Raw genomic sequence first — 15,834 nt, forward strand, 5'->3', positions numbered from 1 at the left:
TCCACGAAAACTTATGCTCTAATAAATTTGTTAGTCTCTAAGGTGCCACAAGTACTCCTGTTCTTTTTGCGGATACAGACTAACACGGCTGCTACTCTGAAAGTCAGGGTTCTGTCAGTAACATGTACAAGGCCTTACATTTCTTAGCCATTTACATCACTAAGAGTTTTGAGCTGTTGCCAGGTGGTCTACCTAAAAGTAGACATTTAACAGATTTTAAAATTATTTTAGGGATCAGAAAGTTAGGGAAACTTTTTCTAACATTTAATTGAAAAATATGTTGTCTCATTGGCTATTTTTTCCAATGGTTTGGGTCCACACTTTAAATGAAGGACTTATTGGTATATCTGGAGAACGGGTCCCGGCCCTAATTTATCATAGTTTATGACAAGTGTTCTTTTCCACTGCTGGTGAAAGAAAATAGCCACACTAATTTACTGTTGTTAGAAGAGGTTTAGCAATGCCTGTCATGATGCACTGAGGAATAACAAAGCAAAAAATCACACTTTAGGAAAGAATACAGAAATACTCACAGAACATACACTGGAGCTAGCCCATTCTTTAACCCATTTATTACTGCCAACAGTTCCCTTGTGACAGCAAATTAGTTTATTTGCTCCATATTATTTTGTTAATCTGTATCCACTAAATTTTAATAAAAAGCAAAAATACTTTTAAAAATTCAATAAAGACATTATCCCTTGACAACTCCTATTTGTCCAGTGTTTAACATATACATGGCTGGGTACAACTGTTTCAATTACACACCTAATTACTATCAACTCATGATGAGTAAGAGTGATATTCCTGCTTAAATATGGTAATTTGATCTTGGTACCTATTAACATAATCAAAAGTCACAGGTGGATCAGGCCTGTGTTTTTATAATATCTGCCGCCTCCCACTGAGGAACTAACCCCAGGCTGGAGATCACTGATGCTAGGAACACTACCCCAAAGTTACACTTGTTCCAGTGTTCCTTTGCCCCCTTTCTGCTTATGTAATATGAAGAGAGGAGTAGGATTTATCTATTGAGATGTCCAGGAAACTTTATAACACGTTTTATTTTCATTTTTCTCCCAGAAATGAATCTCTCTTTAGGCACCACTCTACTGCTTTCCCTCTTCGTTTCCTCAAAAAAGAATGCCCAAAGAAGAGTAGAAGCAGGCATAGGCACCCATGGAAAAAAAGTGGGTGCTTGAGCACCCACTGGCAGCCAGCTCCCCCCGCCAATCAACTCCTCCCCCTCCCTCCCGCCCACCGCAATCAGCTGTTCCACAGCCTGAAGGAGATGCTGGGAGGGAGGGGGCAGAACTGGACAGGAAGAGGCATGACGGGGAGCAGGGGTGGGAAAAGGCAGAGCAGGGGTGGGGGTTTGGGGGAAGGGGTCGGATGGGGCCTGGGGCAGAGCAGGGAAGAACTGAGCACCCCCAGGCCCTGGAGGAAGCAGGCCTGGATTAACCAATGTGCATTCAGAGTACTTGCCCAGGGCACTATGTCAGGCCCCCCCTGTCTCCCCCCAACCTCTGGGGGGGAAAAAACCCTTGTGTAGTGCTGTGTACCTGTGCACCCAGTCGCAACTCAGGTTTGGCCTTATTGAGTGGTGCTGGGACCTGGTCGGTGCTTGGCCCTCCCACCTCTACCATAACCACTGAACCAGGGCCAACTCCAGGCACCAGCGAAGGAAGCAGGTGCCTGGGGTGGCCAATAGAAAGGGGCAGCACTCCATCCATTACACTGCTCTACAGCCAAAATGCTTCTGAAATAAATGTAGTCAAACTTTACTAATTCTGGGTCACTGAGAACAAAAATGATGCTTAAAATTGTTGATTGGCTCTAGTTTTCAAGATATGCTATTGGGTCAGTATATACAACCCTTGACTTGGGAATGGCGGAGGATAAGTGAGTTATAAAGGGAAGGGATCTCAATTTAAACCAGAAATTACTAAAATACATCTTTGACTGGATCGATGAATAAATCTATGACTGGGTTTGGACAGTACTTGCTTTTTAGGCAAAACAATGAATGATGCAATCTGCAGCTGGTATTGCGTCATACTTGATATGAATTGCAACATGTTATTCCTAGAAGTCATGGATGATGCAATCATAATGAAGCTTACATCACTCTGCTGAACAAATTGCCCTATATCAGCTCTAGAAATCATACAGTGTCATGCTCTCTTATTTGTCAGTGTCTGATTTTGCAAAGGGACACATTTCTGTTTAGCCAAAGTGAGCAGAGATGCCTCGTACTTGTGTGAACAGTGCAGATAACGTCTGCTATGTTTGTGGGTGAAGTGACTTTGCATCACAAAAGCGCAGTATAACATGTTGCAACAAGTCACTAAAGACACATTTTTTGCACTCTCAGCTGGATTTTTTTCCACCGAACTGCGGAGCAGTGAGCAATGAGCATGGCGAGCGATTTCACCAGGACATTGCAACAATGGAGAAATGCTATCAGGGCAAATAGAGCCCATCGATGCTTGCAGACTATTGCTGGACAGTGACAAGAGATGCTCCATTTAATGAATACAAGAGACAAGCCAAGAAGCGCCGAGTAGACACTGAATAGGACTAAACTACGTATATAATAGTTTTTTGCCTTTTGTTTCATAATAAATTTTATTTATATAACCCTTTTGCTGATTTTTAAAGTGTTACATAAACAGGACAGGTGAAATATTATCATGTAAAGCAACCATAAACACATGAAAAGACCTAGGTTTACAATTTATGATTAAAACTCTACTATCTACACAATATACATAGACATAAAATGTAAAAACTTAAATCTCTTAGAAACAGTAGCCAATCAGTTGTTTTAATTGTCATATTTGAATTCAGCACATCAAAATACATAATAAATAGCACATTTTATCTCTGAAGCAGACGACTTCTCAAAAACTGTAGACCAGTGTTATCAGGGCGGTGCTCCGCTTTAGTGTTTGGTGGCGGGTTCTTTTCTCCGTGTCTTCCTCTAAGGCACTTCGGCGGCAGCTCAATCAGTTTTTTTTTTTTTCCTTCGCTGCTCGGGGTGGCAAAAAGGCTGGAGCCGGCCCTGCACTGAACCATCTGTAGGTTTGCTGTACTGCCCCAGAAAGTCCAACATCTCACACTCCAGCTGAGAGCCTCTGTTCTGGCGTCGGCACACTGAAGTTTTGCCTAGGACAGCAATATTCTTGCATTTCAAATGCTGTCTAGTTTAAGGAAGGCGGGGCAATTTCCATAGTATGCGGCGCTCTGCAATTCTTTATTCTGAGCCTGGGTATGAGTCAGATGAAATCTAAAGTAAGAAGATATAGCTCTTCTCTCTTTCCTGTAACAGATTTACATTTTTAAAAGTCAAGTATCTAGGGTCCTATGTATCCTATGTGAATGGGATATTACATCTCAAAGTTAGAAATGAAAAGGAAGTTTGGTCTATAATAATTAATTCCATCTGCCTATGGCAAGAGCATTTATTTCAGTCAGTGAAGAGATTCATATAAGCAGATATTTATAAACAAGCTTTTAATATAATTAGAATGTATTTTTTAAGGGAAAGATAAATCTTACACAGATAGATATTCATCTGAAATAGCAGCAACACATGTATGCTCACCTTTCGTACATGTGACAGCCAGGGATCCACTTACTTTCTACTGGTTTCCATTTAGCCACATTTATAAACCTGTTTAGGAAGGATCAAGTGGGCAAAAGGGGAAGAGAGTGGCATTACCTGCTTCTGAGTCACTGGCACTGGAAGAAAGTCATCTTGAATGCTTATAGATCAATGTCCTAACGAATAAAACACAAGATGAGGTAGAGCCTCAGGAGAGTGATATCATTCATGGTCACCTGGTTGAAATAGGGGAATTTTTGTTAGGGAACAGAAAAAGGTTCTGTGCTTGGCTAAAAGGGATCATCCCGGAGAATAGCCACGCAGTGGGGGGAGGGGTGTGCTGCATATTCAACCCAAAACCCCAGTCCCCTCCTTTTAAATGGCAAACCCAACTGGCATTGCTTGCTATGGGAAAGGAGGGTGCTGCAGTTTGAAACCATTCCCGCATGTTATGAATGCGGAAGAAGCCAACCCCGCATACCCTTTGGCTTACCATGGCTGCCTAGAAACCGAATTCTGTTGCCCAGCTATGTGTGATGTGTCACCATACTGGCAGGCGCTCAATATAAAAGGCAAAATGTGACCTTGTACCTAAAGCCCATGTGCTGTCTGCTGTGAATTGCTTGATTCACTGTGAAAGAGTCTCCCTTTTGTTCTCAAAAATGTATCTTCTTGAATTTTACTCTCCCTTTTTATCCTCCCTGCAGGTGCAAATGTTTCTATGCTCCCCGTATCATCTCTTTCTCTGAGGTTATTGCAAATTAGAAAGCAAAAAAACGCACTTGTGATGACATGTTTTCTGAGATCATGCAGTCCTCCCGAACTAATAGGGCACAGCTGAATGCATGGTGGCAGAGGCCAGGAAAGCATTCAGTGAGCGTGATCAGAACACGTAGGAGGAGATGCTGAGACTAATGGGGGAGCAAACGGACATGAACAGGTGTCTGGTGGAGCTGCAGGAAAGGCAACAAGAGCACAGACCACCACTGCATCCATTGTATAACCGCCTGCCCTCCTCCCCAAATTCCATATCCTCCTCACCCAGATGCCCAAGAATGCGGGGAGGGGGGGAGAGGCTCTGGGCACCCAGCCATTTCACTCCAGAGGACGGCCCAAGCAACAGAAGGCTGTCATTCAAACAGTTTTGATTTGTAGTGTGGCGACAATAAGCAATGTTACCTTGTCCTTCCCTCCTCCCCAGCCCACCCAGGCTACCCTGTCTGTGATCTCACTTTTTTCTTAATAAATAAAGAATGCATGGATTCAAAACAACAGGGACTTTATTTCCTTTGCCAGCTGTGGTCGAAGGGGCAAGGGGGATTGGCTTACAGGGAAGTAAATTCAACAAAGGGGGTGGGTTTGTATCAAGGAGAAACACACAGAACTGTCACACCATAGCCTGGCCAGTCATGAAACTGGTTTTCAAAGCCTCTCTGATGCAGCATACCTAGCTTCTCTTCTAATCGCCCTGGTGGCCTGGCTGTTCAAAACTGGCCGCCAGGCGATTTGCCTCAACCTCCCACCCCACCATAAACGTCTCCCCCTTACTCTCACAGATATTACAGAGCACACAGCAAGCAGCAATAACAATGGGAATATTGGTTGTGCTGAGGTCTAAGCTAGTCAGCAAACAGCACCAGTGAGCTTTTAAATGTCCAAAGACACATTCTACCACCATTCTGAACTTGCTCAGCCTATAGTTGAACTACTCCTTACTACTGTCCAGGCTGCCTGTGTATGTCTTCGTGAGCCAAGAGAGCAAGGGGTAGGCTGGGTCCCCAAGGATAACTATTGGCATTTCAACATCCCCAATGGTAATTTTCTGGTCCGGGAATTAAGTCCCATCTTGCAGCTGTTAGAACAGCCCAGAGTTCCTAAAGATGTGAGCGTCATGCACCTTTCCCAGCCATTCCACGCTGATGTCGGTGAAACATCCCTTGTGATCCATCTGTGCTTGCAGCACCATTGAGAAGTACCCCTTGCGGTTTATGTACTGGTTGGCAAGGTGATCCAGTGCCAAGATAGGGATATGAGTTCCGTCTATCGCCCTACTACAGTTAGGGAACCCCATTGCAGCAAAGCCATCCACTATGACCTGCACATTTCCCAGAGTCACTACCCTTGCTAGCAGAAGATCACTGATTGCCTTGGCTACTTGGATCACAGCCGCCCCCACGGTAGATTTGCTCACTCCGAATTGATTCCCGACTGACCAATAGCAGTCAGGCATTGCAAGCTTCCACAGGGCTATTGCCACTCGCTTCTCAACTGTCAGGGCAGGTCTCATCTTGGTATTCCTGCGCTTCAGGGCAGGGGAAAACAACTCACACAGTTCCATGAAAGTGGCCTTTTGCAGCCACTGGGAATCATCCCATACCTGCAACACTATGCAGTCCCACCAGTCTGTGCTTGTTTGCCGGGCCCAGAATCAGCATTCCACTATATCAACCTGCCCCACTGCCGCCATGATATCCCAATTGCCACATCCCATGCTTTCAGGAACATCTGTGTCCATGTCCTCCTCACAATCGTCCTCATGCTGGGGTCTCCTAGCCAGGTTCTGCACATACTGCAGGATAATGTTCGAGGTGTTTACAATGCTCACAACAGCAGCAGTGAGCTGAGCAGGCTCCATGCTTGCCGTGCTATGGCGTCTGCATGGATAACCAAGGAAAAAAGGCACGAAACGATTGTTTGCCATTGCTTTCAAGAAAGGAGGGAGGGAGGGGAGACTGACGACATGTACCCAAAACCACTCGTGACAATGTTTTTGCCCCATCAGGCATTGGGAGCTTAACCCAGAATTCCAATGGGCAGTGGGGACTGTGGGATAGCTACCCACAGTGCACCACTCCATGAGTCGATGCTAGCCACGGTATTGAGGACACACTCTGCCGACCTACTGCACTTAGTGGGAACATACATGATCAACTGTACAAAATTGCTTTCTAAAGATCGACTTCTACAAAATCGACCTAATTTCATAGTGTAGACATACCCTGAGCAACTGCTACTACACGAGCTGTTCTTGGAGTAGCTTCACACAGCACAATGCCATTTCTGGTCTTGGAAACCAGTATCAATTGGTTGGAAAGGACGGTTCTGCAGACCTGGGAGGACATGCAGTGGTGACAGGATTTCTGGATGGCAAACACAGCTCTTTTTGAGATCTGTGCTGAGCTCACCTCAAAGCTGCAGTGGCAGCATACTAACATTACGGTGACCAGATGACAAACACGAAATATTGGGACCATGGGCGTGGCGGAGGGGAAAAAAAAAGCCAGCGGCGGAGCAAAAAAAAAAAAAAAGCCGCCAGAGCACCCGCCCCCCGCCAGGTGGCACAGCCCCATCTCCACCCGACTCTATGGTGGCCCCGGAGCTGCCAAGCCCACGTGCTGCACTAGATCCCCGGGGTAGTCTGGCTCGCTTCCTGGCCACCCTCCCTGCCCGGGCCAGGCCACTCCGTGAGCCATGGGCGCTGCACAGGAGGCCCAGGCCTGCCTCGCCTTCTACCGGGGGCTCAGGCGGAGGGAGCCGCTGCGGGATCTCTGCCGGGGTGTGCTCACCTTCCTGGAGAAGCTGGACTGGAGCAGTTCGCAGGGTGAGTGCTGAGGGCCACCCCCTCCCTCCAGGCTTGTGGCGCCATACAGCTGATCAGCGCAAGCCTTGAAGGTAGGAGGAATGCGGCGTGCTTGGGGAAGAGGTGGGGCCAGGGTGGGGATTTGGGGAGGGATCCAATGGGATAGTGAGGGGGCGGGGCTGGGCCAGGGTGTGGATTTTGGGAGGGATCCAATGGGAGAAGGAGGGAGCGGGGCTGGGGGCGAGAGCCCCTCTGAGCTCTGCCCGTGCGCTGGAGCGGAGGGCAAAATTGCTTGTTTGTCCAGTGTCCCGTGGGACAAACAAGCAAATATCGGGACAGTCCCGATAAAATTGGGACATCTGGTCACCATAACTAGCCTGCTGTTTACCATCGTTCACAAACAGGTCACTATCTAGCAATGGTCCACCCCCCCCCCCCAAGTGTTACTGGACTGTAGACAACCAATTCAGTGTTGGAAGATCAACTGTGGGGATACTGTCATGCAAGCGTGTACGGCTATCAGAAGGTACGGGTGCACTGGGTTATAAAGCTTGGCAATGCTAATGCTTAGGACTCTATTGATGGCTTTGCATACATGGGGTTCTCAAAATTGTATTGGGGAAACTGATGGGACCCACATACCTATCATTTGCCTTCAACATGAGGCGTCAGAGCTGAATTGAAAGGTGCTCCCTATGATGCTCCAAGGCCTGGCTGACGACCGTGGCAGGTTCACAAACATACATGCAGGGTAGTCTGGAAAAGTCAACAATACTGGGATCTTTTGGAACTCGTGCCTGTTTATCTTAATGAGTGGAGCGTTTGCCTCCAGGATCACTATGGACATTAACAGCATGCAGATTTCTTTGGGTACTGTGGGAGACCCAGTTTATCCTCTGCTACACTGAACAGTGAAGTAATTTATGGTGCACTTCGACAGAAGGAATAAACTGCTTAACTATCGTCTCAGCAGTCGCAGAATGGCAGCGGAGTGTGCATTGGGCCATTTGAAATCAAGATGGCATTATCTTTTCATTAAGTTAGAAGCTGCACAATGATATTTACCTAGGATTATAGCTGCATGTTGTATTTTGCACAATATCTGTGAGTAAGGGAGAAAGTCTTAATGTGTGGGAGCCTGTGGTGCCGAGATTTGCTCAGCCGTATGAGCAGCCCCAAGGCATACAAGGCATTGTCAGGGACTGCTTTTGTTCTTACTTTGAGTCTGGTGCCTGAAGGAGTGCAGCTGTACATCCAGGAGGAAGGGGGGAGAATTTTGCGCATTAAAGTTGATTTTATGGATGCTGGAAGTGACACATTTGGTTACTCTCTTTTATACCATCAGTGCTTTTATAAAAACTTTCGACACTGCTGTTCAGTTGAAAATTTGTGGGTTGTGTGTACCATCCATTGCAGGTGCTTTGGGACTTAATGTTTTTTATTGCACAAATTATTGCAATAAATAAAATAAAACTTAGAAAATAGTACAAGCACTGATCTTAGTGATTAAAACAACATCAAACACAGCTTTAAAGTGAAAAAATGACTTTCACACACAGTGGGCTGAAGAGGGCAACACACAATAAGTCAGGGGAGGGGCTTCTGTTCACACGCAGGTGAACATCTTGCCTTTGCTTCTTCTAGATCCTCTGCCTTCTAGGGTAGTGTATTGGGGTCACAGTTGTCACGTGCATTGGGTAGTGCAGATGTGCTGGGCTCCCATGTGCTGTTCTTAGTACGCTGAGCTGAGGCTGGGGAAGTGAATGGCTTCTGGGAGCAAGGCTGCAGGTTTACAGCGGGGAACACAGGCTGGTGTTCCCAGTACCCTAGATAATCGAGGGGCTGCAGAACATGACTGGTTCTGGTTGAAGATGCTGGATTGTCTGCTGGCCTAACTTCACTATGCAATCCAAGAGAACATTCTGCCTGATCATTGCCTCCAGGAGTCCCTATCTTTCTCCGTAGCATCTTTCGTCATGGCAACACTGTCTCGGGCCAGTTCAATGCTGTCGCTGGATAGCTGCCTGTCTTTCTCTTTCAGACATCAAAAACACTTTCCAGTTGTCAGTAGTTTTCGAGGGTTTTTTGGAAAGTCTGTAAGGAAGGCTTCAGACATCTCATCCTTAGACCTGTTTCTTCCCTTTCATATCGGTCAACTGCTCAGCTCTTGATAAAGGAAAGTACAGCATTTTTTTGTTTTGTTTTAGCCTCTATTTCTGAATTCCATCCCTTGAGATTCATCCCAGTCTTGGGAAGCCTCAGAGGTGATAAGTGGTGTGCAATAGATAAGGGCTAGATTAAGATGTTGGGATTTCTGTTCCCGGTTTGGGGTTTGAAGTTTATGCTGTGCCTTGGAGGAAATAATATGGTGCGGAAGTGAACTGGATAGTGATCCCCTCTGCATCCCCTGTAAGCAGTCCCGACTCTTGATGATGTTATACTCAGGGCCGGCTCTAGGCACCAACAAAACAAGCTGGTGCTTGGGGCGGCACATTTTTAGGGGCGGCATGGCCAGCGCCAGAATGCTGCCCCTAAAAATGTGCCCCGGCCGCCCTAGCTCACCTCCGCTGCTGCTGCCACGGCGCGCGAAACAGCTGATTCGCGCGCCGCTACTCGCCCTCCCTCCCAGGCTCTCAAACCTGGGAGAGAGGGGGAGATCCCGAGCGGCCGTTTCGCGCGCCGCTGCTCCCCCTCCGTCCCAGGCTTGAGAGTCTGGGAGGGAGGGGGAGAAGCGGCGCCCACGCTGCGGCCACTCGGAGTCTCCCCCTCCCTCCCAGGCTCTCAAACCTGGGAGGGAGGGGGAGACTCCGAGTGGCCGCGGCGCGGTGCCGCTTCTCCCCCTCCCTCCCTCCCTCCTAGGCTTGAGAGCCTGGGGGGAGGAGGCAGGACTGGGGATTTGGGGAAGGGGCGGAGTTGAGGCGGGGCTGCGGGTGGGGTAATTAAATAAGCGGGGGGGAGGGGCGGCCAAAATTGTTTTTGCTTTGGGCGGCAAAAATCCTAGAGCCGGTCCTGGTTATACTGAGACAAGGGATTAGGAGGCAGAGAAGGCACTTATTCAAAAAAGCAAAGGGAAGACCAATGAGTTATGCTGCTGTGATGTTATTCCCCAAGATGGTCCCCTCAGAAGTGCTGCAGAAGCGGAAGGGAGTCGCAAACTATGTCAAGGGCAATGATCATGTTACTGTTCCACTGAATGTCTATATCAAAAATCTAGCAATTTCTCAGTCTTAGATTCTGCTTTATCTCCCTGCTGACATGAAGAAAGTGCAGAGAAAAACAGATAGGGTTCTGGACTGATTGTCTGAAACCTTAACAGTTCCCAGTCTTTTTCTATGAAATATGTAACCCTGTGAAAAGTCATTATGCCACCTTTGTCTACTTGATTGCTGTAATGCTTAAATGGTATTTGGTGTACTTTGGCTAATTGCCTTACGATCCGTACAGCTATGCTATCCCTAACCTAATCTTCTTTCCTATATGAATTCCTATTTGCAATGCTATTACACGGCATATATATCTCAACTGGGAGCATTAGCCTTACTACCTTTATGGGCATACGATACCTCATGAATATATCTAATGCAATACCTATGCCTACATATACTTCATATAAACTGGTCCACCATATCATTCAACATGTACAGGACACTCTTTAAAGGGACCATTTACAGCTATGCAGATAGCAATACCCATAATGACTCAACTAAGAATGCTCTGATTTAATAAGCATTTAATTATCCAGGGTGTAATTAGCAAACCACTAGTTTTATTTTAATATTATTAAAGCATCTCTTGACAATACATATACACGATGGGACAGAGCCTGCACTCCTTATGCAGGCAGGATTCTCATTAGACTTCTGTCTGAGTAAGAAGTACAGGATCTGCCCAAACATGGCGAAGAAAGCCGGGACAAACTAATGCCAGAATTTTACTGCTTTTGTCTCTGGCAGTTTAAGGTAGACCTTTATAGTTTAACTATAATAAACATTTTAAATAAAAAGTGATATAAACGTTATTCCTTGATACTTTAGCAGCATTAGCATTGACATTATACTGAATCATCTCAAGCACCATAGACTTCATAGATTGCTACCACTCCCATATGTAAAATCATCATCCTTCCCCAACAAGTATTTACTTGATGTCACCAGAATGATTTAATTGAATCATAGATTCAAACTGCTCTGTTTATTCTCTGCATTTATGCTCTCTTTTTCTTCATTTGAATGAAGAAAGTCTGTAGTGCATGAAAAAAAAGTTCAAGGGTCTACTTCTGCATCATCTCTTTCAGCACAGTTCCTTTTACAGTTGACAGAGCTATACTGAACTACCCATCTTCACTTGCCAGCGTATAGTTCCCTCTAGCGTAATAAAGCAATAAGTAGCATGATCAAGCAATACACCGTGGAACAGGGGGTCAAAATATTTCTTTTCAATTTACCTGTGTTTTTGTGCCATCAGTAAAAGGTTTAGTCATTTTCCATGACAAAAGGAAGAATTTTGACTGTTGAAATTAGTTGAATGACTGTTGAATCTCTCTGAGACAAATAAAATACACAGTGGAAAAACAATAGCAATTGCTCAGTAGTCGGGAAGAGATAAGCACAGATGAACTAGAAGCTATTTTAATTTTATACTTTCCTACATCCTGAAAAGACTCCAAAGAGAGAGAACTTTTCCCACCTTGGGGTAAATCCCCCTTCCACATCGCTGATTTCTTCTCCACAATGTGGCTCACTATTATATATTCTACACGTATATCTTACAGAAAACTTCTATCAGTTTAAATTCAGCAAGATGGAATGTTACCATTAGCTGTCATAGTAATAATTTATCTTAAAAAAAAATCTAACATTTTTATTTGCTGGAGATAGCTTCAAAGCATGGAGTCTTGAGAAAGCATTGCATGGGACATTAAAGAGGTGCTGTGATACAATAGAAAAATCAAATACGTTATGCTGAAAAACTATATAAGCTTCAAGTGTTCTTCCATTATTCGGTTTCCATTTGTGCTTGCGCATAACAGTATCTATTTTAAACAAGGGATTTCTCCCTCCTGATCAATCTTCTCCTACTCTGTCCTGCAGCACATGCCAAACCTGAAAGCTAGTTCCAGGGCAAGTGACTGAAACCAAATTATCATTTTATTTTGACATGTGTTTTTTATATTTTCAAAGTGCTGTGCAAAATTAATCCACAAAATACTCCTGTGAGGTAGGCAGGCATATATCAATCCTGTTAAGGAACCTCACAGTCAAAACTAGGATTGGAACTCAGGAGTTCCTGACTCCCAGTCTTGAGTTTAGACCTAAAAGTCTTTTTCAAATTAGAGAGAGTTAGGGGAAGAGAAGAATGATGTTACAGTGGCTAAGTCTTTCTATGTTGTGAACAAACTAAATCACAAAAGTTACAACACTGAAAAGTCTCAGTACTTCAGTACTCCAACTTGCAGTATTTTGTGCTGGTTGCCTATCCTGTTTCTCAAACAACAACAGATAGTGGTGACTTCCTATTTATTAGCTATTCATTGTTTTATTATGTGCAAGAATAAAAGTAAATGTCAGTATTAACCTTTTTAATTAAATGAAGCAATTAGAGAACATTACCTTGCAATTCACTTTTAATACCCGTCTGCAAAATGGTGACTTTGCATCAGATGCATGACAAGGTCATGCAATAAATTCATCTAGAAGCAGAAGGAAAAAAAGTTATTGCTCCCATGAGGAAGTGTGTCATTTACAGAATTACAGGGCTCCCTAGCAGAGATAAAAATAATTGGGCTTTGTTGTTTTTAAAGCGAGATTGTAAATGCCTCACTGAAACATCTTGGAAGATGTCACCATGCCTCAGTGGGTCACAGCTGAGAATACAAAATTCAGGACAGACCGCTGAGAAATAGAGCAGATTCACCCCAAACTGGTGGTTATTCTATCGTTAGATTATACCAAGCCAGTAACAAAAGTGAACTTATGTCTCACCACACCGGTTAACAAAGAAGCCAAAAATGCAGTCTTCTTATGCATTCCATCCCTTGGCTCACCACACAGACACTGAACTTTATGATGAGTGGTTACTGAAAACCAATTTAATCAAATATAGGGTCCTTCTAATCCCGAGGGACCAGCCACTTAGCCAGGTCAATATATAACTCAGATCTTATCCAATAATTATGTTGATGCCAATCCTTACTAACTAAAAACTAAAGGTTTAATAATAAAATAAAAGAAGAGAGTTATAAATGATTAATAGATCATATAGATACAAGTGATTTTTCAGTGTTCATAGATCAGGATCATAGCAATGATGGAATAAACTGCTAGCTTGCAAAACTCTCTCCCTGGAATTACCCAAACAGGTTGGAGGTCATTAGTCCTTGTTTAGAACTTCCTTGCTAGAAATCCAGTCTAGAGAAAATGAAGACAAAAATGGATATGTCAGGGTCCTTATATATCCTCTGCCATGTGCTGTCCCAACTAAACTCACAGCCCAGGTGCATGGAAAATTACTGGGCCAAGATGGAGTCCAGGGTCATATGAGAGTATCACATGCTGTTACATGCTTTGATGACTCACAGGAGGTGGCTATTGGCCCCTTGGAAACTGATGCATCAGCAGGAAGACCATACAGCTATTTGGGCAGGATGAGTTTCTTCTATGGCCCACTGGGAGAGTGAAGTGTCCTTGATGGACCATCACTACATAGCTGTCTGGTACCAATGTAAATCCTGTCTGGTAGGTGTTACCCAGGACTATAACACATGTATCAGATACAAGTCCATGACCAATATTCATAACTTCAGATACAAAGATGATACCTGGATTGACACTTACATGACATACTTTGTATAAGATTTGTTGCAATTTGTTGCAATTATATAACAGTGGTAATATCAATGATGTAAATGGTCATATTCAATCATACAGCATTAAGAAGAGTCTTTCAGAATTACAGAAACATGCCAGTTACAGAGTAAAAAGGAAATGCCACCCAATTCCAGAGGGGCGGGGGGGGGGAGCGGTAATCTTAGGGACAATTTCTCATTTACATTCTGCCTACCTACAGACAGCTGCAGTTTCCAAATGGTATTTTTCACTTCATTTATTATATTGTTATGGAGAACTGCTATGCCCAGCTGAACAACTGATCAGTTTTTCTACCATCAAAGTACAGTCACCACTGGGAAAAATTATTCCTCTGGTTATCAGCTGAAGTCTGTAAAATTCTCTGAGATCCTTCATGATTAAAGGTGCTCTATAACTGAAATATAAATACAAAAAAGCACTTTCTTTAGCACAGGAAACTATCTTTGGGTGTTGTGCAATATTGTGCACACTCTCAACATGTAATTAATAATAAAAGAACATTCTCTTTCGCAGTTGCAGGGAAGAAGAATCCTGCCTGTACAACAGGGTCACTACACAGAACACGGGGTGCTATTAAAAAGGTGAACTACAAAGGGAGAAGGGTTCCATAAACTTTTATGCTGCTTTGTGAGATATGAAGAAGACCTGAAAGGATTTTTTTTCACTTTCTTAAAGACTAAAAATTCAGGTTTTGTCTATCTGGAAACTCTGTTTATGACTACTGAAGGGATTATGAAAGTACAAGGGAAAAAAATTGAAAACTGAGCAACTGAGGCTGAAAGATTTTTCCTCCAGCAGTTTAAGATGTTTTAACTCCTATTTAACGCCAAGGTTTAACAGGGAAAGCCCATCTGTAAAGATCCCACCACCCCAGCCCCCAAGGAAGAGACGCAAAAGCTCATACAGCATTTTTATACTGCTTTATACAGCATTTTTCATCCACAAGTGTTTAACAAAAGGTGCCTAAGCATCAGCTCCACTTTTCAGCAGGGAAGATTTAAGCACATAAAATTTAATAATTTGTCCCAAATCACACAGCTCTAACACGTGCAGAGCCAGGAAAAGAAACAGCCAGCCCGCCTGCGTGCCAGCCTGGTACCTTAGCCAGTAGGCCACCGCCTGTCCACAGTGCAGCCCCGGAAACCTCAAGGGTTCTCCAGCAAACCCAGGGGAGCCAGACTTGATATTTCTAGGGGTAAAACAGAAGAGGAAAGAATCCCTCTCCCCACACACCAATCTCATAAGCAGGGCTGGCTCAGCACGGCAGGGGAGGGCGCCGAGAACCCGCAATCCCTGACCGGCCGGAGCGCCAGAAGGAGAGCGGAGAGCCCGGGCCGGGGCTTTCTGCTCGCCCCGGCGGCCAGAGTGCTGGGGGGAGGGCGCCACGGCTCTCGGCTCTCCCCGACCGGCCGGAGCACCCGGGGGAGGGTGGCGAGCCCAGCCAGCGCGCTGCCCCAAGCACATGCTTGGTGGGCTGGTACCTGGAGCCGGCCCTGCTCATAAGCCCTTTCCAGCCTTTATTATACACGGCACGGGCTGGAGGCGGGGAGGTGAGAGCAGCACACAAGCCCATTTGTCCCCTTTTGACAGGTCACAAGAACACAGCACCAGGCAGCACGTGACCGACGGGCTTTCACCACAGACATCAGCCCCTTCACTGCTGCCCACTTACTCCAGAGCAGATGCGGTCAGGTGCACTTCAGGAGTCTCGTCTCCTCCCCGCACCTGGACCTCCTCCCCCGCCCGCCGCCATCGACACCCCCCGCCCAGGCCGCCCCTCC

General features: G+C 45.2%; 1 long non-coding RNA gene across 5 annotated transcripts; it reads right to left on the bottom strand.

Moving 5' to 3' along the window:
- Positions 1 to 2,620: 2,620 nt before the first annotated feature.
- Positions 2,621 to 15,793, bottom strand: LOC128823847 (uncharacterized). 5 transcript variants are annotated; one of them, XR_008442103.1, is made up of 6 exons: positions 15,153 to 15,793; positions 13,538 to 13,594; positions 12,797 to 12,876; positions 11,632 to 11,728; positions 3,725 to 3,843; positions 2,621 to 3,322 (listed from the first exon to the last, which is right to left on the bottom strand). It is a non-coding gene; the product is annotated as an uncharacterized LOC128823847 (long non-coding RNA). The 5 variants fall into 5 exon arrangements; XR_008442097.1 differs by having other exon boundaries at positions 14,247 to 15,791; XR_008442107.1 differs by having other exon boundaries at positions 3,725 to 3,783; positions 13,538 to 15,784.
- Between the last annotated feature and the right edge of the window lie 41 nt (positions 15,794 to 15,834).

The sequence above is a fragment of the Malaclemys terrapin genome, chromosome 1 (assembly GCF_027887155.1).
Source record: "Malaclemys terrapin pileata isolate rMalTer1 chromosome 1, rMalTer1.hap1, whole genome shotgun sequence".
NCBI lineage: Eukaryota > Metazoa > Chordata > Testudines > Emydidae > Malaclemys > Malaclemys terrapin.